Below are 23,373 nucleotides of genomic sequence, written 5' to 3'. Positions count from 1 at the left end.
AAGTTTTAGTTTAGAGATAGCAATTGAATCCATGGGAACTTATTAAATTACTGAATGGGATAAGCGAAAGAGAAAAGTGCAGGAAACTCAAGGCAGAGTAGAGGAGTAAGGTATATTCACAGTTTGTAATAATAACAACAATAAAAACAACTAATATTTGCATAGCTCTTTAATTTTACAAAGCACTTTGTGTATATTAATACATTTGTTTAGATACCATAATTATGCATATCTCATAGATGAGGAAATTGAAGTTGAGAGAATTCCATTGAGTTTCTCAAAATCACATAGCTAGTAAGACTCTCACACAGATCCATTTATTCTCTCTATATATTACCTAATGACCAGACTTCAGCAAATATGTTTCTACTGATAATGACCCCCATTCCCTTTATCCTTTCCCCATTAGAACATTTCAAGTTATTCTTTCCTCTAGACCTCCCACTGATGTCAGTGACACTATGCAACACTAGGGTGGTTGCCAAGGCATCTGACTCCTGCCACTGTGCCTGTTGCTGCCTAGCTTTGGGGTGGCCAGAACAGGGTGCTCCTTTCTTATCTGTTCTACAGCCTGCCTTTGTGCCAGAAACATTCTCAGCTGGTAAATGTGCCACAATATCTATCCCCCTACATGGCAGAACTGGATCTTAGCCACAACAGCTTGACCAACCTTCAGGTACAATGGACTTCCGTGTTTGATTTATCCTCATTCCTTGTTCCTCAGCCATAAAAATTTACACTTCATCTCCTTGGACGTCTTTCCCAAACTGCACACTAGACTTTTCCTCCAGTCATTTGCAGATCCTAGATGTGTTTCTTCTTAGTAAACTTCAAGAGCTGGAATCATTGTTTTTATACAACAACCCAATTACGGAGATGAACCAAAGCACCTTTGATGACAAAATTCTACAGAAACTGTCTGAGGCAGAAGCAGATTGCTTGCTTTCCTAAAGAACTGTTAAAGGATAAGTCCAAACTAACCCAACTGACCCTCCTGAGTCTGTTTTCTAAAAAACTGAAGCTGTTACTCTTGTATAATCTAAAAGACCTTCCAGTCTATATGAAAAAATGAACTGTCCCTGCATAACAACTTCCTCACCTGTGACTACAAGATATGCAAGCTCTTCATATGCTGACAATATCATCAGCTGAGCTCAGTGATGATCTCTCTTTCAGGAAAATTTGTATTGCATACATTCCAAGAAGATATTCATTGTATTAAACATGAGCAGTATACTGAATTATAGTAAGTTCAAGAAGTTTATATTTGAAGCCCACCTGAATGAAACTTTGACCATTAGCTGTAACACCAAGCAGCAAGGAATGGTGAAGGAATGGATGACACCAAATAATTAAATCTATATGAGGTGAGCAATGGCACAGTGATGATTTTGAGAGATAGTAGCCTGCAATTCTGGCACATTCAGATTGACACCAGGGATTGTACATATATTATGTGATAGTGCAGCTGTTCAATGAAACATTGTCTGTGGAGGTGAAGATATATAACTTTGGCCAGCATAGAGCTCAAGACACTCTCAGTACAGCATATCCCACACTGATGGGCTATATTCTCAGTGTGGTCCTGATCTGTCTGTACCTCATCCCATACATTGCTGGTGCTATGCTGGGGAGAGCCTCCCAAGACATCAGGGATATAGCCTCATCTCTTCCATGACTGGCACTATATCAAACCTTAATCCAATGGCTGCTGGACTATTGGTTGGCCTTCCTGGAACCTACAGGAATTGAATAGGACCACAATGGTAAACTACAGCCTGGCAACACCTCCCTGTACCTGAGGAGACAAAGGCCAGAGGAAAATATCTGATTCAGAATTAAGGAGGATTTTAATTCAGATTTTCCTGATTCCAAGCCCAGTGCTCTGCTCACTGTACCACCTAGCTTTCTCTAGGCAGTTAGTTAGTGAGCTAGACTTAGATGATGAATCAGCAAACAAGACAGAGAAGCATTGGTCAAATCATGTACCCACTTCAGAATACATACCCCTAGTTCCTTCAATTGATTTTCTATTGGCTTCATCTCAAATCCTTCTACTATCTTGGTGTGTATCCATTCTTGACTCTGATTTACCAGTGTTTGTCCTAAATTGTATTGCCCAGAACTGAATTCACAGTTCTCCAGAGGCAATTTAACCTATACTGAGATGACATTTCAGCTAAAAGTTCAGGATGTCATGTCTCTCTTAATGAACTAAAGATTGATTTTTTTAACTGCTATATCACAATATTGACCTTCTAGGCCACTAAAACCCTTGGATTTTTTTTCAAATGAAATTTTATCCAGCTATGCTTACCATATTTTACTTCTAAGTTGATCCTTTGACTCCCAAGTAAATCTCTTCATCCTTATTAAATTTCATCTTGGCTTAGTGCTTCATATTTTCAATGTATTTTTGCATCCTGACTGTCATCAAATGTATTTATTATCCCTCACAAGTTAATGTATTTGGCACAAACCTTTCTTATATAATTTGATTTTAGCAAAAACACTGTAAGGAAGTATAATTAAATAATGATAATGTTATATATTTAGAGGATACTTTAAGCTTTACAAAGTAATTTCCTTTCAATGCCCTACAAAGTTATGTTTCCCCCATTTTTACAAATGAGAAAACTAAAATTTAAACAAGAACTTAAGGGACTTGCTCATCATCATACAGTGTGTTGGTAAAAGAGTTAGAACTAGATCTCAGAGCTCTTAAAGACTACTACCTTGTTAATTCCTTCTTCCAGTATGTATAGGACTCAATGATGTTCATTGGGGGATGATATATCACATGTCAACAAACACTAGATCATGAATGTGATTCAAGCTACTATCTTCAGGATAAATAGACTGAGTCTTCATTCTGTTTCTTTTATTGTTGTTGTTGTTTTTAATTATTAAATTTTGCTTTTAATTTATGGAATAAAATAAGTATTTCCATAACATAAGAAAAATGACGATTGCACATGAAACTGCTATTTATAACGATATACTATATGTTCCTTTTAAATATACAACAAAATTATCATGTAAATTTCTTTTTTCCCTTCCCTACCCTTCTGTCCTAGAGATTGCTACCTAATTAGCAATATGTATGTATACTATGTATATATATGTATATATAATATGTATATATATTCATTTATTCTATGCTGACTTCTATTTATCAGTTCTTTCTCTAGATGCAGATAGCATATTTCTTCATATATCCTTTAGAGTTAATTTGAGTATGAGTCAAAATAATATTTGCTCAAAGTCATCTTTAAAATAATACTGTTATTACTGTATACAATGTTCTCTTGTTTCTGCTCATTTTGTTCTTCATTATTTTGCACATCTTTCCATGTTTTTCTAAAATCATTGTGGTTTTCATTTCTTATAACACCGTAATATTCCATCATAATTATATATCAAAACTTGTTCAGCCATTCCTCAAATGATGGATAACTCTACAATTTCTGATTCTTTGACATCCTAAAGAGAGCTGCTATAAATATTTTAGTACATATAAGGTTTTTTTTCTTTTCCCCTACTTATCTTCAGAAATAGATCAAGTCATGATTTCTGGGTTAAATGGCATAGATAGTTTAATAACACTTTGGTTATAATTGCAGATTATATTCCAAAATGAATAGATCAGTTCACAATTTCACCAACAAAGAATTTAGTATCCCAGTTTTTCCACTTTACCTCCAATACTTGTCATTTTTTCTTTTCTATTATTTTAGTCTATCTTTTTCTAGATACAGTTTGAGCTGTGTCCAATTCAACTCACCTCATATCTTGTAATACCAAAGTTTCATCCAGGGGCTTTTGAGTTGACAGGAATAAATTTTTGTATACTTAGTTTTCCTTTATAATTCACTATAACTCCAGACTGAAACTGTAGTTTCCAAGTGGATAAAGTTAGATTTTTCTGATGGATCAATTATTTTCTCACTTTCCTGACCTGGGACCCCTATTTTAGCAAAAAACACTGAAGTTTTCATCTTTCCTACGTAATAACCTGTTACAAAAGTCTCTTTTTGGGGGCTTGAGTTACTCATTACCTTTGTTAAAGTAGAGAAATGTAGAGCATAACAATTTTAAATGTTGTTCTATTAGACACTCTGTTATGTCTGTTTTTGGAGAGACTAAAAAGAGTTAATGGAGACAGAAAAAGTAGAGAAGTAAGAAAGATGATAGAGAGACTTTTCTTGGTGGAACTAATTTAATCTTTCTCTCATGAAGAGTATGAAGAGAATTCTTCAGTATAGACTAGTCATTTTGAGGGTAGTGAATGGTAGAAGTTACTTCAGAAATAAGAAACCATTTGCTGTTGTAGTGATTGTTATATGTGATTGCAATCAAACAGCTCAAATGTTGCAAATAATTATTTACGTCTGTGTTACTATAGATTACTTTGTTAATAAATAGTATTAACCAGTTACTTTAACATTAATTCAGTACTATGAAATCAAAAGTTTTGATAAATGGAGAGATAAAAAGAACTTCTGAGAAAGAGACTTCCTCAATTTATTAATAACATTTGTGTAGCAGTTTAAATTGTGCAAAGTATTTTAGATGTCATCTCATTTGATAATAAATGAAAAAAAAAAACTGGAGTAGAGTCTCTAGCTTAATTGACTAATTGAAAAAGATGTTGATATTTAATAAATTTTGAGAAAAATTCTGAAAATGCCCCTTGTTCATTTTGGTATTCAGGATGAATATGGTAAAGTACCAAGCAGCATGCTAAGAGGAAGACCATCAAATGGGAGAGGTTAGTTCTTTGACACCTCTCCAACCCTCAATCCTGTAATATCAATAATTCTCTGGGTTTTTACAATGTAACCTTTAAGAGAGTACTTTAGGGACTTCTATCCGCTTATATAGCAACTAATGAAGGTTCTGTGTAAAGCCATTCAGGACTGATTTTGTAATAATAGCTAACATCTCTAGAATGCTTATTATGTGTTAACTGTCTTGGAATTATTATCTCATTTGATCCCATTATACAGATGGAAAGCTGGGTGATACAGTGCATGGAGCACCAGCCTTGGAGTTAGAACCACCTGAATTCAAACTTGGCCTCAGACACTTATTAGCTGTGTAATCTTGGACAAGTTGCTAAACCCTATTTGCCTTAGTTTCCTTACCTGTAAAATGAGCTGGAGAAAGACATGGTAAATGCTCCAGTATATGTGTCAAAAACAAACAAACAAAAAAATACAAAATCGATTCAAAAAGAATCAGACACAAATGAAAATGACTGAATAACAATTTTACAAATGAGGAAATTGAGGCAATAAATGATTTTCCAAGAGTGACATAGCTAATGTGAGAAGCCAGATTTGAACACAGGTGTTCTTTACTCTGATCATTTATCCAACTTGTTAATAGGATTATGTATTATGGGGTTTATACCTAGTTGTCATGATTCTGCAAGCAGAATTATGGGTTGGTAATGGAACATTCTGACCCAATGTTTATAATTTGTGGGTAATTGTATTTCCTTTATCTGACCATCCAGCTACATGGAAGCCACTGTCAAGACACAACTCCCAAATGCTATCTCCCTCTGACTTTGGAAAGTAATTCTCTTTGTCATGTTAAATGTAGGATTTATCTTTAGCTTTACCAAATATTTCTTGCCTGTGACTGAAAGGGTTGTTGGTATCAAAGGAAGTCAGTGACTTTCAGGTGAATGATTTAGAGCCAATTCTGGCTGTCTCCACAGCAGAATTGGCAGGGATGCCAGAGTTGGAGCAGATCCATTTGCTGAAGGATAAAAGTCAACATTCCTTTTCCCCCCCTCAACCCAAACTTGCATGCCAAACATTCTCTATTCCCAAGAAAACAGCTTTGTCAGATCCCTCACTGACAATGCAGAAACTTACATTAAATAATACAAGTAATACAGAGTGCCTTTCCTTTTTTCTTGAATGGGTGCCATAGTAAATAGACTCCAGAATGACTCTGGAGTCAGGAGAACCCGAGTTCAAATTCAGACTCAAATACTTAATTAGTTCATTGTGTGACCCTGGGCAAGTCATTTAACCCTATTTGCCTCAGTTTTCTCATCTATAAAATGAGCTAGAGAAGGAAATGGCAAATCACTCCAATATATTTGTCAAGGAAATTCCAAATGGGATCATGGAGAGTCAGATATGACTAAAAAACAGCTGAACAAAAATAACCACAAAAAAAGTAAATCTACCAGAAGGAGAATGGAGTTTTAATGACAAAAACAGAGCCATTGGTTCTGTGCTTAAGCTTTTTATTTGTTCTGATTGTTATAGGCATTGCACTATTATCCCTAGTATCTGGTACATAGTACATAATTTATAATACTTATAAATGGAGTATGTATTATGGTGTTTATGTTATAGTTCAGAGCCTGTATTAAAAGGAAGAAGGAACACTAGATCATAAGATTTAAATCTTTTTTACAGTGGTTTTCTCTTTTTATTGAAGCTTTATATTTTCAAAACATATGCAAGGATAATATTTCACCATTGACCCTTGCAAAACTTTGTGTTTTAATTTCCCTTCCCTTTCCCCTACCCCTTCCCTTAGATGAAAAGTAATTCAATATATATTAAACATGATAAAAAAATATGTAAATCCAATATAGGCATACATATTTATACAATTATTATGCTGCACAAAAAGAGAACAAAAAGGGAAAAAATGAGGGAAAAAAAAACAAAATTCAAGAAAAGAACAAAAAAAGAAGTGAAAATGCTATGTTGTGATCCACACTCAGTTCCCACAGTCCTTTCTCTGGATGTAGATTGTTCTCATCATCCCAAGATTATTGAAACTGGCCTGAATCATCTCATTGTTGAAAAGAGCCACATCCATCAGAATTGATCATCGTATAATGCTGTTGCCATGTACAGTATAATATCTTGGTTCTGCTCATTTCATTTAGCATCACTTCATGTAACTCTATAAAATTTAAATCTTATGGGGCCTTTGAGACAACACAGTCCATTCTCTTAATTTTTGAAATGAGGAAGTAGAAACCAAGACAAGAAAAAATGACTTTTTCATACAGTTAACAAGTCTAGGAACCAAGGGGAAGGTGCGAGAAAATCATGATCTTTCCCCAAAATGGGACTTTCTAGGATACATTTTGAATTCCCTTTTCAGACTCAAAGTTTTGTCTTGATTAGAAAAGATACTGATTTAAGCCTCTTTTTTTTTCTATGTCAAAAAGCCACATGTGCAGAGCTAAAGGCACAAGAGCTGAATTAAAGGTTTGGGGTTAAGGGGGAAAAAGCATTCAAACTTCTTTTATAATGCCTTCTGATTTCCTCTTAGGAGTGACATTTTCTTGTTATTCAGTTACTATTCAATTACATATGACTTTTTGTGACCCCTTTTGAGATTTTCTTGGAAAAGATCCTGGACTGGTTTGCCATTTCCTTTTCCAGCTCATTTTACAGATGAGGAAGCTGAGACAAACAGGATTAAGTAACGAGTCCAGGATCACACAGATAATAAGTGTTAAGGCCAGATTTGAACTCAGGAAGATGGTTCTTCCTAACTCCAGATATGGCACTTTATACTTTGTGTCACCTAATTTCCCTAGGAAAGAAATGTTCTTCTAACTGGTTAGGAATTTTCTTTAAGGGAGAGCATCCCTTCACAAAGTTAATTGCACTTCAGATCCAATTCAACTGAAATCCTAAGGGATAGGATTGACTGACATAGACAGACTCAGTATTGTCTTCATGATGAATAGTACATAAATTAATTTTGTTCTTTAACATTTCTTTTTCAACTGTATGTCAGAAAACACAATAGTCCCTCCTTCTTATTGTCCCAGGACTGGTTCCTAGTATCTTCTGGGGCTTAGTGGAAGGATAGAGGAGGGAGGAAAAGCTTTCCAAGGAATTTAAAGAACAGATTTAGAAAAAACATAAAGTCACAGAGTGACCCCTAGATTCAGAATCAAGAACACTTGACTTTAAACTCTGCATCTGTTGTTTGCTGTTTATTTGTATTAGTCACATCATCATCATCATCATAGCTAGCACTTATATCCTTTGAGATCTGCAAAGCACATTCCAAATATTATCTCATTTTATCCTTATAACAATCCTTGGAGGAAGGAGTTATTGTGATCTGGATTTTATGGGTAGAATAATTTAGGCAGGCAATTTAGGTGACTTGTCCAAGTTACACAGCTACTAAGTACTTGGGTCTAGATTTGAATTCTGGTCTTCCTGAGTTCAATGTTCTGTCCATTAGGAAACACAACTAAAAATGTGAAAGATGAGTTTTAAATTCAAATCCTCTGACTACAAATATAAGACTCTCAACACAGAGAATATCTAATTCCAAATTGCTTATCCTTTTTATATTCTAGATCCTTCTGGCAATCTAGTGAAACATGGGATTCCTTCTTAGAATAATGGTGTGTTGGTACATTCATAATTGAAGGAAATATAAAATTTCAGTTAGTTGAACATGTACATTTTTCCCTAATCCAAGTTTGCTGGAAGCTGAAATATATCCCAAAACTCCTTAAAGTGTTTAAGAACTCCCAATCTAATGGACAGAGCATTGAACTCAGGAAGACCAGAATTTATTGTTCGATTGTTTCTAACTCTTTGTGATGCCATTTGAGGTTTTTTGGACAAAGATACTGGAATAGTTTGCCATTTTATTTTCTCCAGCTCAATTTATAGAAGAGGAAATTGAGGCAGGGTAGAGTGACTTGCATAAAGTCACACAGCTAGTAAGTGTGTAAGGCTATGTTTAAACTCATAAAGATGAGTCTTTCTGAATGTAGTCCTAATACTCTATCCACTGGGTCATCTAACTGCCCCAGATATTAGTCACTGGGGCATAATTCAGCCAGAGGACATAGTTTGTTCAAAACAGAGGTATTTAATGAAAGAACATATTTAGAAAAGTAGCAACCAAGTATTTCTTTTATGAAACTATTGAAAATTCTCCCTCAAATATCCATAATCCCAATAGGAATAAGAGACATCTATCAAGAACCTATAAAAAATATATATGGGCCATGAGGAGTTAAGTGGACAAAGATAGGAATCATGAATAGTGAGAGCACAGACATAGAAAAGTACATATGTGAAGAGAGTAATTCAGACTTCTAACACTGCAGAACCACTGATATCCTTTTGTGATCTTGTCATGCTAGTCCCAGTAGGCCTGCTTTTGGGTTTTAGGGGGACCCCAGAATATTGGTATTCTAGATGGATGATGCAAGTATCTCAAAAGAATATGGAGGCTTAGATAGTCTCTAAGAGACAGAGTTTTATTATAATTGTAATGATAGGTAAATTTAGAGAGATCTAGGGGGAACAGCCCAAAGAATAGAGTAGGGTAAGCAATATCATGGGATTGGGGTTCACATGATTGGTGGGAAGTTTGGTGATGGGGGCTAAAAATGACCCCTCTCCTTTTCTTCTTTCAGGAGAATCAGAAATGCTCATTGTTTGAGTCTAGGTGTGAAATAGAAGCCCAGACTTTTGGATGACAAACTAGAAATCCTTGAAGGATAGTTTAGTGAAATAAATATATCAAGCCCACTCCCATTTCTTTCACACACTTTTTCCAAGGTTGTGCCACATCAGTCTCAATAGCTTCAGAAATTATATCATTCCCAAATCTAGATGGCCCGGGATTTCTTAAAAAGTATTGGGCTCTATACTGTTATTGAGGTTTCTATTACATCAAACTCACTTATACATCAAGACAAGTATGTTTGTTACAAGACATATAAAAACATGACCCAATCTAATAGTAAGGAATGAGCCCATAATAACAATAAGGAACTCTCAATACTCAGAGTGAACTGGGACCTGTAGTGCCATGGCTAATTAAAGTAGGCTGAACATCTCTCTCTTTTAGATGCTCTCTAGTCTGCCTCTCTAGCCTCTTTATTTGTCTCATTGATCTGCAGTGTCTTATTGCTGTTGATCTTTTTACCTTGGGTTCTATACTCCCAAGTCAGCAAAATAACATGGACATTTTTCTCCTTTTTTTTTCTATCTTTAATTTATATTTTCCTTCATCATTCTTCATTCCACTGAGTGGTCTTTTATATATATATATATTTACCTAGTCAGCCTAGTCCAGTGTTGATTTTGTCTTGAGGAAAGGTTAATTTGTTAGTTTTTGACTCTGTACTTTTGGTCCCCTGAATGCTATAAAAGTGTTTTGTCTTGTTTTGTTTTTTCCTACCAGTACTTTGAGGAAGTGTCACCTTCCTCTTCTTCCCATCACCTTCTGATTCCCCTAAAAAGTAAGAAGTGTATCTTGTAAAAAGGGGTGTATGTATGTGTGTGTGTGTTAAGGAGAAGGTAACAACTGTTCTCAGGATTGTATGATGTGTTCCCCACAACACTTTGTTCAATGACTGACACATGATAGGAGACCAACAAATATTTCTTGTTTATGAGCTTTACAAATCCAATATTACAAACATTTGTGAAATACTCATTCTGTGGGAGGCACTGTTCTGGACAATGGAAGAGACATAATAATATACCTTATTTCCTGTTCTTATCAGCCTTACAATCTAGTGGAGTGGGAAAGAGGCCAGTGAATTAAGATATAATTAAAATACAGATAAACATAGTTAAATAACAATAATAAAAACAATTCAACAATAATATAGTTAAATCCACTTAATAAAAATACAGTTAAAATTCAGATAAATAAAAATATAATTAAAATAGATCAGTAGAGAAAGATGGGAAGGACAACCAGAATGCTCTACAAAGGTCAAAGGAAGAAAGATTCAAGCTGCTATCAACTATATCGTAGCCATTCATAGCAATTGTTCCCTCACCAAAATAGCTCAGGGGCTCACAAGCAACATTGAAGGTTTACCAATCTTCTGATGTGTCTGGCTTCTGGAAACAGAGGTACATTCATTTAAAGAATCTGGAAATACATGGGATGGACTTTGTATTCTTCATATGCCTGTATTTTGTTTTCCCCCATTAGATTATAGATTCCTTGAGTTTATTTTGTTTTTGTCTTCATAATTCTAGTATCTAACATGGAATCTTGAATTTGACAGGAGTGTAACACACGTTTGTTGAGTTGGATTGAATTTTTAAAAATTTGTTCTGAATTTAAGAAAACCCCTAAAAGAGAGAAGTTTCTTATTTTCTTTAGCAGGATTCATATTGCTTAAAGACAAATAGGAGCCCTTATTTTGTGGCAGATTGGATTTATTAAGGAAAAAAAAATTGCCCCATTTCCTTTTTCTCATCAGAGGAACTCAAAACTCATAAGGCAGAAGTTGATCTGACACTTCCTGGGAATTAATTCCAGAAGGAAATTGCTTTTTATTTAGGGATGGTAGTATACTGGAGAAAGGACAGATTTTCTAGGAGCATTGTTACACTTAGAAAATAGACTCTTCTTCCTTATAGAAAAAAAAGTTTCATTATGGTCAGAAATATTTATTTCCCCAAGAGGATTAAGTAATTTCAAGAGAGACAGTGAGACAAATCAAACTTTTCTCTCTGATGCTAGAGATTCACCATACCCTGAGTCTGATCCAAAGTAAATTCTCTGTCCTTGGGTAAAGCACGTTCCTCTACAGTAAAATAACAAGAAAATCCTCAGGATCCCTGCAAGTTGATGATGTCAGATTATTTCCCTCTTTGGATAGATGGGGAAATTGAGGTGAAGAAGCAGCTTGCTCCCTGGCCATAGGAGTCAGTGTGAGAGGTTTTGTGAGAATGGAAGTGATTTTTATTCCCAAACCTTTGTTTCAATTCTGACACTGCCTTTTCACTTAGAACATTCAAGAAGCAAATTTCAATATGTCACCTTGACCTAGAGTTTCCTGGGACTCTAGGTATGGGGTAATTATAAGTAAAAGTTTCAACTTTTAAATGTTTCTTCCAGGGTGGTGGCTTGAAAGAGGAGAATACATAATAAAAAGAGCTCAAATGAGTTAGCTCTGAATATATATGCAAAATAAGGAATTATAAAAGGAATTTGTAGGTAATCACAATAAATTTTGCAGTTATAGCAAGTAAAAGTAGAAATAATAAGGATCTAAACAAAAAGGTCTTAAAATAAAGTTCTACTCATGAGAATTTGAATGTGATTATAAGGATTTTTTAAAAGCTTTATTTTCTTCAGTATTTTTTAAATGTTGTGTGTGAATCCATGGAAATGGTTACTTCCTCTACCATTGCATAACACAACTCTTCCAAGTCTTATGATCTTCTCTTTGTTTCCAATCTCCTCCCTCCCCCCCCCAAAAAAAAATCACCAATTATTAGCCAACCATTTTGGTGATGAACCTCTTTTAAATTAGATAAACTTACATTTTGTTATTACTGGCTTGGGCACAAGGGTTTCATTATCTAATGAAGAGAATGCTGGATTTGGAGTCAGGAATACCTGTGTTCAAACACTGTATCTGATACTTGTTAGCCATGTGACTTTGGCAAGGCACTTTCTGTCCTTCATTTTCCTCATATGTAAAACAGGGTAATAATATCTATAGTGTTTATATCTGGGATTGTTGTGAAGAAAAAAAAATTATGTGTGTAAAATTCCTTGTAAATTTTAATGTACTATATAAATTCCAGTTATTTTTTATTGTCTTTGATTCAGACCTACCATGACTTGAGTTCTGATACCATTCCAAGACCTCTTACTTAAATGAAGATGTAGTTATGAAATGCTTTGTCAAATAGTAGGCATGCTAAATTAGTTAATTGTCATTAATAATCATAGCAAACTTCACACAATTTAATCGTTATTATTGAAATGATTATTTCTCTTATGTTAATAACCATTTATTATTGTGGAGATCCAGGATGTTTTCCCTTTCTATTTCCTCCTTCTCTACATGATCAAAGCAGATCCTATAAAAATAGGACTGATAATGAGATTGGATTTAACATTCTTCTCAATCTTGTTCAGACCTCACCTAAGATATTTTAATCTTTGAAATCAGGCCCATTGTGTTCCAATTAGACAGATCTAAGTGAAGGTGTACCCCTTTTGTCCAGACTTCCGTAGGTGGGGATGGTCTGACTGATTCAAATCAAGGCTTCCAGCTCCTCATTAGAATGTGTCCACTTATCACTATAATTATGATATTCATTTCCCATTGATTATTAACTAATCATAATTGATTGCCATCCATCAGGAATAGCCACTTTTCCAAGGGTATATAAGTTTTAATAGGCCACCAAGAACCATTTTTTGGCTTATGAGAGGTCAAGTGACAGGACCTTATATTAATTATTCACTAGTCATAATTAATAAAATGATCAATTACCCAGAAACTATGGATCTTGAACTTTTCATACAACACATTAATATTATTGTATCTTATTATCATCACTATGACAACTCCCTAAGTTAATTGGTCTGTTTGGTTGGATAAAGTGATGATAAATGTTCATCTAATAGAAACCCAAAGCTGATCACTATCCCTATCACAACTGTTGCTAATTGATAGATGCTGGCTGTTTAGTTTTTGCCTTTCTCAAGATCATGTTGCTTAAGAACTCCAAAGTCCTATATGCAGTTCTCATGCAATCTTGCCATGATTTGCAAGGTTTGGTCTGTTTGTTGAAAATAATCAGACACAATTGAAATTTAGACAATATATAAGATATAGTTATGTATAGATTTCAGTTTACTATTTCAGTTTTGATATATTAATCTTTCCTGATTTTTCTTCTATCTCAATAACTGAACCCTTTAAAAGAATAGCAAAATAGTGTATACTTAAAACCTTCATAATCTGTTGCCAAGGCTTTAACTGGGTGATTAAGAACTCACACTGAATCATAACCCTATAATCGTTCATCTCCATCAAACATTTATTGACTACATACTATGTAGAAAGGCATTTAGGTAATAGAGTAGGTTAAATGCTGGGTCTGGAGTCAGAAGTACTCATCTTCCTGAATTCAAATATAGCCTCAAACACTTACTAGCTGTGTGATTCCAGGCAAGTCACCTAACCCTACTGGCCTCAGTTTCCTTGTCTGTAAAATGAGTTGAAGAAGAAAATGGCAACCTACTCCAATATCTATGCCAAAAAAGCCCCAAAGAGATCTTGTTTGCTTGCTCTTATGGATGAAATTTCTTTATGGTTCCAAGCATAATAGAAAAATGAAGTTTTCTTTGATTTTAGGAAGATATCAGGCCCTCTGTGCTATCCCACATCCACAATACATTCAGTATACCACTGCTTCTTCCATTTCTAGAATCACTGTTTTCTCTGTGGCCTCTCAGAAGCCTTCCTGACAGATGGTCTGTGCTATTCATTAAGCCAGAATCGACACCCCTCCAAGGACTAGAGACATAGGAGAGAGATCTGGTGTCTGTTTCTAATGCTGAATGGGCTGGGGCTCATGAACATAAAGATAAATATTCCATTTCATTGTGCATCTAGAAATTCAAGTTTTATTGTGCTGGGCATGTTCGTTCCCAGGGCTGTGACAAAATACATTTAAAAATGTCAAGTGGAGAATTCTTAGGCATAGTAAGCCCTCCATCCATTACTTTCTCTGGTATTACACAAACATGTTCTTTTTTCTTTTTTAAACTGCCTTTACAGAGTTATTTTATAGTAGCTTTTCTTAGTGTCCTAAATGAAAATAGCCTGGGGCCTTCACAAGTCTCCTGGGATAATCAGGTAGTACGCTTTGGTTTATAAAATCAAAGAATCTCAGACTTAATAAGATCTCAGAGGTCACGTAGGTCACCTGTAGGTCTTTTCCACCTGAATCTATATAAAAATCCTATCTACAGAAGCTCCAATAAATCATCATCTAATATCCACTCAAATATCCTCAGTTAGGACTCCCAAGGAAATCCATTTTATTTTAGAACTGATCTTTTAGGAAACTTATTTTGAGCTGAAATCTGCCTTTCTGCAAATTCCACCCATAGCATCTAGCTCTGATCTCAGGTACTAGACAAAACAAGCTGAATATTCTTTTAAAGAACAATCTTTAGGAATGTTTGATTGTTTCTCTTTAATTTAAACAGTGCATATTTCCCTGCCTTATCCATATTAAGATGGTTGAATTAGTTACAGTTCTCTCTCCTGCTCCAGAAGCAATGTGTCCATATAAATCCTATTCTTCTGTGTGTCTTCTGCTTCCCTTGTACCCCATGCCCTGTAACTGTGACCCAGGGACTTCTTAAGGAGGATAACTTCCTCATCCATACACATGACTATCAACCTAGTAACCCCTAAAGAATGGTTCCATGGGAAAACAGCCACTGGGGAATTTTTTTTTTAATAATAAAATGTTATTGCCCTTTGTATGAGTGCCTGGATGGAGAAGTAAGGAAGCCTTCCAACTTGTTCTAGTGTCTGATTCATTATTCACCTTAAGCCTTTAAAATCCACTGGCTACTTAGGTCCCTTCCAAATCTTATTCTTAGTCATTTAATAAATATGTATTGAATGAATATGTGATTCAAGATTAAATGGGTTGCCCAAGGTAGTTGGGTTTATTCTCTAAAAGGAAGGGATTTGCTAGAGTGATTAAGATTTTAATCAATTTCTTTATGGGTTAAGACATAAAAATGAATGGGAAAAAGATAATTTAGTGACATATGAGCATATAGCTAAGATTCAAGGCCCATTTCCACCTCTTCTCTACAAATAGTCTATCAGCTTCTCTTTCTCTGTCTAATTTGTGTCTGTGTATGTTTGTATGTATGGTGGCCAAGGTACTGATAAATAAAAAAGGAAAAGATAGTTTCCCTCTTTCAGTTACTCAGTCATTTATTTAACAAATATTGATTAAGTTTTTGCTATCTTGTAGAGTACATAGCTGAGCGGCTCAGGGGATAGAGCATTGGGCCTGCAGTCAAGAAGACTGGACTTCAAATTTGGTCGCAGATACTTACTAGTTGTGTGACCCTAGCCAAGTCCATTGATCTCTGTTTGTCTTAATTGGAGAAGAAATTGGCAAATTTCCAATGCCTTTGCCAAAAAAACCCTGTGGACAATCTGGTCCACAGGGTCACAACTGAACAATTAAGCAAAAAATGTGAGGACATACTGTGCCTGCCTCTAGGGAAGAAGATACAGAGTAAGAAATAGACTCTTGCCTCTTGGAACTTCCAGTCTGGTAGAAACATGAAATTCAAATACAGATAACTGCTATACAAATTTATAATATGGCAAATAACTCAATAAATTGCAACACAGAATGTCATGTAAGATCCAAGAGAGCAAGATATTTCTTATCTTCAATCAACTTATATTCTAATGGAGGAAGGCAACCTGTATTTGAATGATGGTAAGCAGGGGAGAGGGAATGATATCCACATGGTACCAGCATAATGATGGCCAGTAAAGAACTTGGGAACCCAGAAATATAAGCAAAAGCTGCCTATCACAACTGGGAGACACAGAGATGCAGTCTAAATTTCCAGTGGGAAGGAGAAGAAAATGTTAGAATTCAAGAAAAATATTCTAGCTACAGGGAAAAGCATGTTTTCCAGGGCCAAAGAGTACTCTGGGCTGACCAGAGTATAAAATGTGTACAGGAGAGAATAGTGAAAAGTCAGGACAGCACTGGACTCTAGAAGGCCTTGAATTCTGGACAAAAATATTTGAGCTTTATTCAGAAGAAAATGTGAAAATGCTAAAAGTATTTTGAGCAGGAGAATAAGGTGACAATGGGAAATTATTCTGGTAGTAATTGAAAGAATAATAGGAATGGGGATACCAAATAGAGGAAAGCCTGTTATATGCCTATGATCCTATATTAGAGTGGTAGCAATGGGAATAGAGTTGAGGTTAGATATAATAATTAGGGAAGTGAAATCTTTCTTGGATGTGGGACTTGGTGGCTGATTAATACCGACTATTCCAGTGAATAACACAAGGATCTGTGCTTGTCCTCTTGCTGTTTAACATTCTTTTTAAATCAATGACTTTAATAATGGTAAAAGAGGGCATGCTTAGCAAATAGGATGATGACATAAAGCCAAGAAGAATAGCTCATACACTGGATGACAGTGCCAGGATACAAAATGTTTTTGATAGCCTAGAACAGCAGTTATGGACTCAAATAGAAGAAACAGAGGCAACTAGTCTATGCATAAATATCCCTGAAGGCTGCATGTAGACTTAGTGTTACCTACATGTTATCTATTTTTTATTTTGATTCCTTACTTATTTTGTTAAATATTTTTCAATTACATTTTAGTCAGGTACAAGTCAGATACTTCCTGTGACCTGGGGTTTACACATTTCACAATTCTGGGCTTTTTCCTGACAATGTTTATTTTATCTCTACTTTATCTTTTACATTTTTTTTTCTGAAATGACCTATGCCTTATGAGCATGAGTTGAAAGAATGTGAGGTGTTTATCCTAGAGAAGTAAAGGATTAGAGAGGACTTTGATAGTTTTCAAGTTCTCACATGATTGTCAAGAGGGATTAGTTTTGCTATATTTGGCCTCAGAGGGTATAACTAGGATCAATAGCTAGATAGAAATATATTAGGCTTGGTATAAGGTAAAACTTGTGTACTATTAGAAGTGTCTGAAGGTGGAATAGGTTACTTTCCAAGGTTATGGATTTTTCATTATCAAAGGTCTTTAAAAACTTGAGTTAGATGATCCTTGTTGAGGATAACATAGAGAAGATTCTTGGTCAAGTATAGGAGTAAATGACCTCAAAAATACTTTCCATTTCAGGTTCCATGATTTCATGTTATCATGTATTTTTTTTTCTCTTTCTTCTTATCTTCTAGTCTTTCTCTTCTCTTCTCTTTTCTTTTCATTGTTTTTCAATTGTTCTCTTTATTTCACAGTTTATTAAATAGGGAAGAAAAATGCAAAATGATTCTTTGCCCCTTTTTTCTTGTCTAATATCTTTTATTTGTTGATGTTGTTCACTTCATTCAGTCATGCTCTTCATGACCCCATTTGGGATTTTCTTGGCAAAGATATTGGAATGATTTGCTATTTCCTTCTTCAACAGATGAGGAAACCGAGGTAAACATGGTTAAATGACTTGCCCTATGTCACACAACTCATAAGTGTCTAAACATTTTTTGAACTCAGGTCTTCTTGATTCCAAGGCTAACACTCTATTCAGTGCATCACCTAGCTACCTGCCTTTTATTTACTCATTTATTATATTGCTTAAAGCTTTCTTATGTATTTTCTTTGGCATTTTCTTCCTCTTCCTACCCACTAACACCCACGTGGCCCCCTCCTCCCACTGCTAACCATTTTAAAAAACAGACATTTCAAAGCCTTCTGCTGTGCAACTCCTGCTAAGTTATGGCTCTCATGCTGAGTGAATCGACACTTTCATTCCAAAGGAAGGAGGTCCCACTGTTGAAGCACAGGGAGCCCTGATCACGTTGGAGAAGATTGTACCTTGGGGCTTGTGGAGACTGATAATATTGCTTTCATTTAGAAAACTTCAACTTCAGTAGTTAATCAGCTGCCAAGTGACTTTCAGCAATGAGTATGGAAATGTAGATAGCTGTAGCCAGAATGGTTCCTATTCTAATAATATGTAGTTTTTGTTATTGTTGTTGTTCAGGGGTTTTCCCTTGTGTCTGATTCTTCATGATCCAATTTGACATTTTCTTGACAAAGATACTAGAGCAGCTTTCTATTTTCTTCTCCAGATCATTTTACATATAAGGAAACTGAGGCAAGCAAAGTTAAGTTACCTGCCCAGGGCACACAGCTAGTAAGTAAATAAGTAAAAAAACAGATTTAAACTTAGGAACACAAGTCTTCTCGACTCCAGAACTGACTCTTTATATACGATGGTGCCACCTAATATAGATAGGATAGAGGCAGTATACTGAAATAAGCACTACAAGTGAAAACTGAGACAGTTAGGTTGATTGGATCATATCTTCATTCCTGGAAAGGACTCAAAGGCTATGTGGTCCAATTCTTTTATTTTGTAAATAGGGAAATTGAGAACCAAAGAGGGTAAATTTCTTGACTGAATTTGGGTAAAAAGTAAAGACAGAATTTGAACTTGGGTTTTATGACTATCCATTCACTGCTCTTTCTACTCTATTGTGTTATTCAAGGTCACCTCTACTATTAACTCAGTGTGTGATCTTGGACAACTTACTGTCCCTTTGCAGATAAGTTATATTATTTCTTAAAGGTTCATTCCAGCTCCAACATGGTATAAATTCTACTAATTTTTAGAGTTTAGAAAGAAAAAAATATGTATGAAATTAGTATTTATCCAATTTTTTCCTTATCCTAAAGCCTTTACATTTCTAGCCTTTACACCTTTAGCAAGGTGATAAAGTAAAATCATTATAAATCTGAAATAAAATGGATTGACAGCATTCCCCGCCCCCAGGAATTTCCTGTGGCTGAAGGTCATCAGTAGCCTGAGAGAAATCATATCACATATATTCCTTCTTTCCTCCCCCAACTTTTCTATTCTAATGAAATCTAGTTAATTTAATAATGAAAGATACCTTTGCATGGGAAAAGAAGAGGCAACATCAGAAAAGGGTAACTTTATATAGTTTAGGGGATAGTGTAGTATAGAGAAAGTAGAGTACTGTGGCAGCTCAGTACTGATCATGGTCCCTCCCAAAACCTCTTCTCCCCTCCTGATAACTCACTCATGAGATTTATATGTTTAATTTAATTATTTGGACTTTAGAGTATTTTTAAATTATTTTAATTGATATATTTTGTTTTGACCCAACAATCTCTTTTCCAATAAAATCATGTCCAATAGCAATTTTCAATAACAGCAAAAACACTAGTAATTATTCTTTTAACAATTAAAAACAATAGCAAATCATTGTTTGCAAAATGTTTAGTAAAGAAATTGTAAGTGATGGTACTATAACTTTCTGTTTTTATAGATTGCATTTTTTATAAAAAGGAAGTATATTTTGACCTCAGGAATTCAGAATTAATATTGACCAATATATTTTTTCGAATTCTATTGACTTTTAGTATTGTTTTAATTAATATTCATGCAGTAATGTATATTTTTGGTTCTGTTTTCTTCATGCTGCATCTGTTTCTATAAGCCTTCTCATATTTCTTAAACTTCTTAATATCTGTCCTTTATCTCAGAATATCTTTTAGCACTATGTGATAGAAGTACTGCTTTCTCTCCAACCTACCAGTATCCTATCTAACCCAAAGGAATATAAATTTTGATTACTAAAACATCACAAGTTATGTATGGTTCATGGGCTAGATTTCTTTCATAAGGATTATGCCTTAAACACAAATCATTCTGGTCAACAATAGGTTCCACTCAAAGTCTATATATGTCATTGTTTGAACCCTAATGACTTAGAGACAGTTTCTTTTTAGGCCAGAAATCCCAAGGATCTCACTTCCCAGATAATTTTTTTTTTTTTTTTTTTTTTTTTTTTTTGCCTTTTCAGGCCATTCTTTGCCTCCTTATAACATAGCTTTGAATACCAAATGAGATTTATTTCAGTCAGACTGAGACCTGGTAAAGACCTAACTTAAAACAATCAACAACTTCCACTTTATTTAGGGTCATTTTCAGTCATTCTGATCTATAATTTGTTACTGGATTCAGATGGCTCCAGAGGAGAAGGTGAGGCTGACAACTTTATACAGTCCTTCCTCACTTCAATCCAATTCATTTGCAAGTCATGGCATCACCTCCCTGTTCCTCTTTGAAAAAAAAAAAAAAGAAAAACAACAACAATCTAAGTCTAAATCTATGGTCATATGAAGAAAAAGGATAAGTAATTAAATATTAAGCCTAAGGGTTTGGGGAGGGAGAGTGGGCAAATCCTTTCATTTTCAAAAGACTAGAGGGCTAGAGAAACAAAGGAGACAAGAACGCTGAGCTTATAGAAAAGTTGAACTAAAAGTTTTTTTTTTTTTTTCTGTTCTTTTTCATTTGTGTTCCAGAAGCAGCTTGGCAGAACAATTTATTAAGGATCATAGGATTTAGGTCCAGGAGGGAGAATAGAGACCATTTAGTGCAAACTCCTCATTTTACAAAGGGAAATAAATACCAAGGCTGGAAAAGATGAGATGTCCTTGCTTAAGAAGAGTTGGGATATTAAACCCAAGTCTTGTCTATTTGTGTGTATGTGTGTGTGTATGTATGTGTGTATATGTGTCTGTGTGAATAAGACAGCTACTTACAAAAGTGCCTCCTTTTTCAGCAGATTATTCATATGAAGTGTCAAAGTATCTGGTATTAACAAACCAAGTAAAAGATAAAACAAAGCAAGAAAAGATGAGTAACCTAGAATGAGCTTTGGTTGATATTTTTGCCCTGTCTAAAAGACCTTGTAATAGCAAATTAAGACTTTAAGATGAGTTTTGGTAACATTTTATTAATACTATAGGGGAGAGATATTGATGGAGGCAGTGTGTGAGTTATATATATATGCCCAGAAGGTCTGTAAAATATCAAGCACAAATAAGAGCTAAGAGATGGATAATCCTGTGTAGTTTTTCCTAATTAGTATGTAAATACTCAGTTTTGAATTTATATTTAGACTCAAAAAGTATCTTTTGGCTTTTAAAAATTGAACCAAGAATAAAGCACAGAGCTAAGTTCTTAACTTTTACTTTTTATATTCAGCCAATTATTTAAGGTACAAATATAGAGAGGACTATCATTCAGATATTGACCAATGTCATGAAGTTAATTCTCATTAGGTGGACAAAACAACAATACATAAACTAAGGTTCTATTACTATTAATAGCCTAGGGGTAGTATTTTATATCTTGTTTTCTAAGTGCTTTTGTATCAATTATTACCTTTGATGTTTACAATATCTTTGTGAAATATTTTTGAAGGGGGTCAAGGTAATTAAGGTTACATGACTTGCCCAGTGTTACACATCTAGTAAATGTAAAGTTTCTGAGGCTGGATTTGAACTTCATCCACTCCATCTCCTAGTTGCCCCAATATCTATTGGGCATTATAGAATTTTAAAACTAGGAGGGATCTCCATGAGTTTATAACCCAAAACTTAACTGAAAAAGAATCAAATAATCTGAGATAATTAGTGCCAAGAACTTTGCAAAACTTAAATATCTGCTTAAATGACAGTTGATGGGGGCGGTAGTGCTGGTACTAATAGTGTAGCAGTAGTAGTAGTAGTAGTAGTAGTAGTAAAAGTAAGTAGCAGTAGTAGTAGTCATGGTCTCCTGACTTTATTCCTGAGCCTTCTACTGCACCCCTGCTGAGTTTATGCAATGTTTATAGAGCAATATAAGGCTGACTAGTAAAGGTAAAATAGTCAGGCTCTCAAGAAAAAAAATTCATATAAAACCTCTCATTCTGTCTCTGTCTTTTTGTCTCTCTGTCTCTCTATATATGTATGTATTTTGTACATATATTTTATTAAATATTTCCTTATTGAATTTTATTTTATTTTATTTTGACCTTAACATATAAAACAAGCATTTCCATAACGTGGGAGAATAGGGAGGAAAGGATGATTGTACATGAAACTACAAATATATTGTGTACACCTTGTTATTCCTTTTAAATATATAGAAAAGTTATCATGTAACTTTTTTCTCTTTTTACTTCCCTTCCTTGTTCCCATCCTAGAGAAGATACTATTAAATACCAATATGTGTATATAGTATATGTATGTATATATACATGTGTGTACATTTATAGATATACATATATATCATTATATAAATATTTCTATTTATCAGTTCTTTCTCTGGATACAGATAGAATGTTACTTCATATTTCTTTGTATTTAATTTGGGTATTAATAATTGTCAAAATGACTTAGTCACTCAATGTTGTTCTTCAAACTATTATTAAATTCCTAAGACTTACAATTTTTAAAGAGTTTAAAATTCTTTTTTAAACATTTTGATTTCCAAATGATCTTTCCCTCCTACCTCTCTTCTACCCCTTGAGAAAGCAAAGAATATGATATCAATTATACATATCAAGTCATTCAAAGGATATTTCCACATTAACCATGTTCCCCCCCAAAAAAAAACCAGACACACACAAAACAAAGAAAATAAAGAAAGTGAAAAAAAAATATGTTTCAACTACACTAAGAGTTCCACAATTCTCTTTTTGGTGATAGATAGCATTCTTCATCATATTATACACACACACACACACACACATATATGTATATATATATATATATATACATATTATATAGACAATTTATAATTGTCTATAGCCATTGTATTTATCAGAGTAGCTGTGTTTCATAACTGATAATCATTATGATATTCTTGTTACCGTCATGTACACACATAATTTAAGTTTATCTAAACATTTTGGTGTTGTTCAATTGTTTCATTCATGTCTGACTTTTTGTGCTCTCATTTGGGGTTTTCTTGGCAATACTTAAGTGATTTACTATTTTCTTCTC

At 34.4% G+C, this 23,373-nt stretch overlaps 1 protein-coding gene and 1 pseudogene across 3 annotated transcripts in view; both read left to right on the top strand.

The window, feature by feature from the left end:
* Positions 1-23,373, top strand: part of CA10 (carbonic anhydrase 10) — a 660,766-nt gene that overhangs the window by 19,421 nt on the left and 617,972 nt on the right. The window lies entirely within an intron of this gene.
* On the top strand, positions 462-2,905 carry LOC111720489 (annotated as a pseudogene).

This window comes from Sarcophilus harrisii, chromosome 4 (genome assembly GCF_902635505.1).
Source record: "Sarcophilus harrisii chromosome 4, mSarHar1.11, whole genome shotgun sequence".
Classification (NCBI taxonomy): Eukaryota; Metazoa; Chordata; class Mammalia; order Dasyuromorphia; family Dasyuridae; genus Sarcophilus; species Sarcophilus harrisii.
This window is presented reverse-complemented; position numbering and strand designations above follow the sequence as displayed.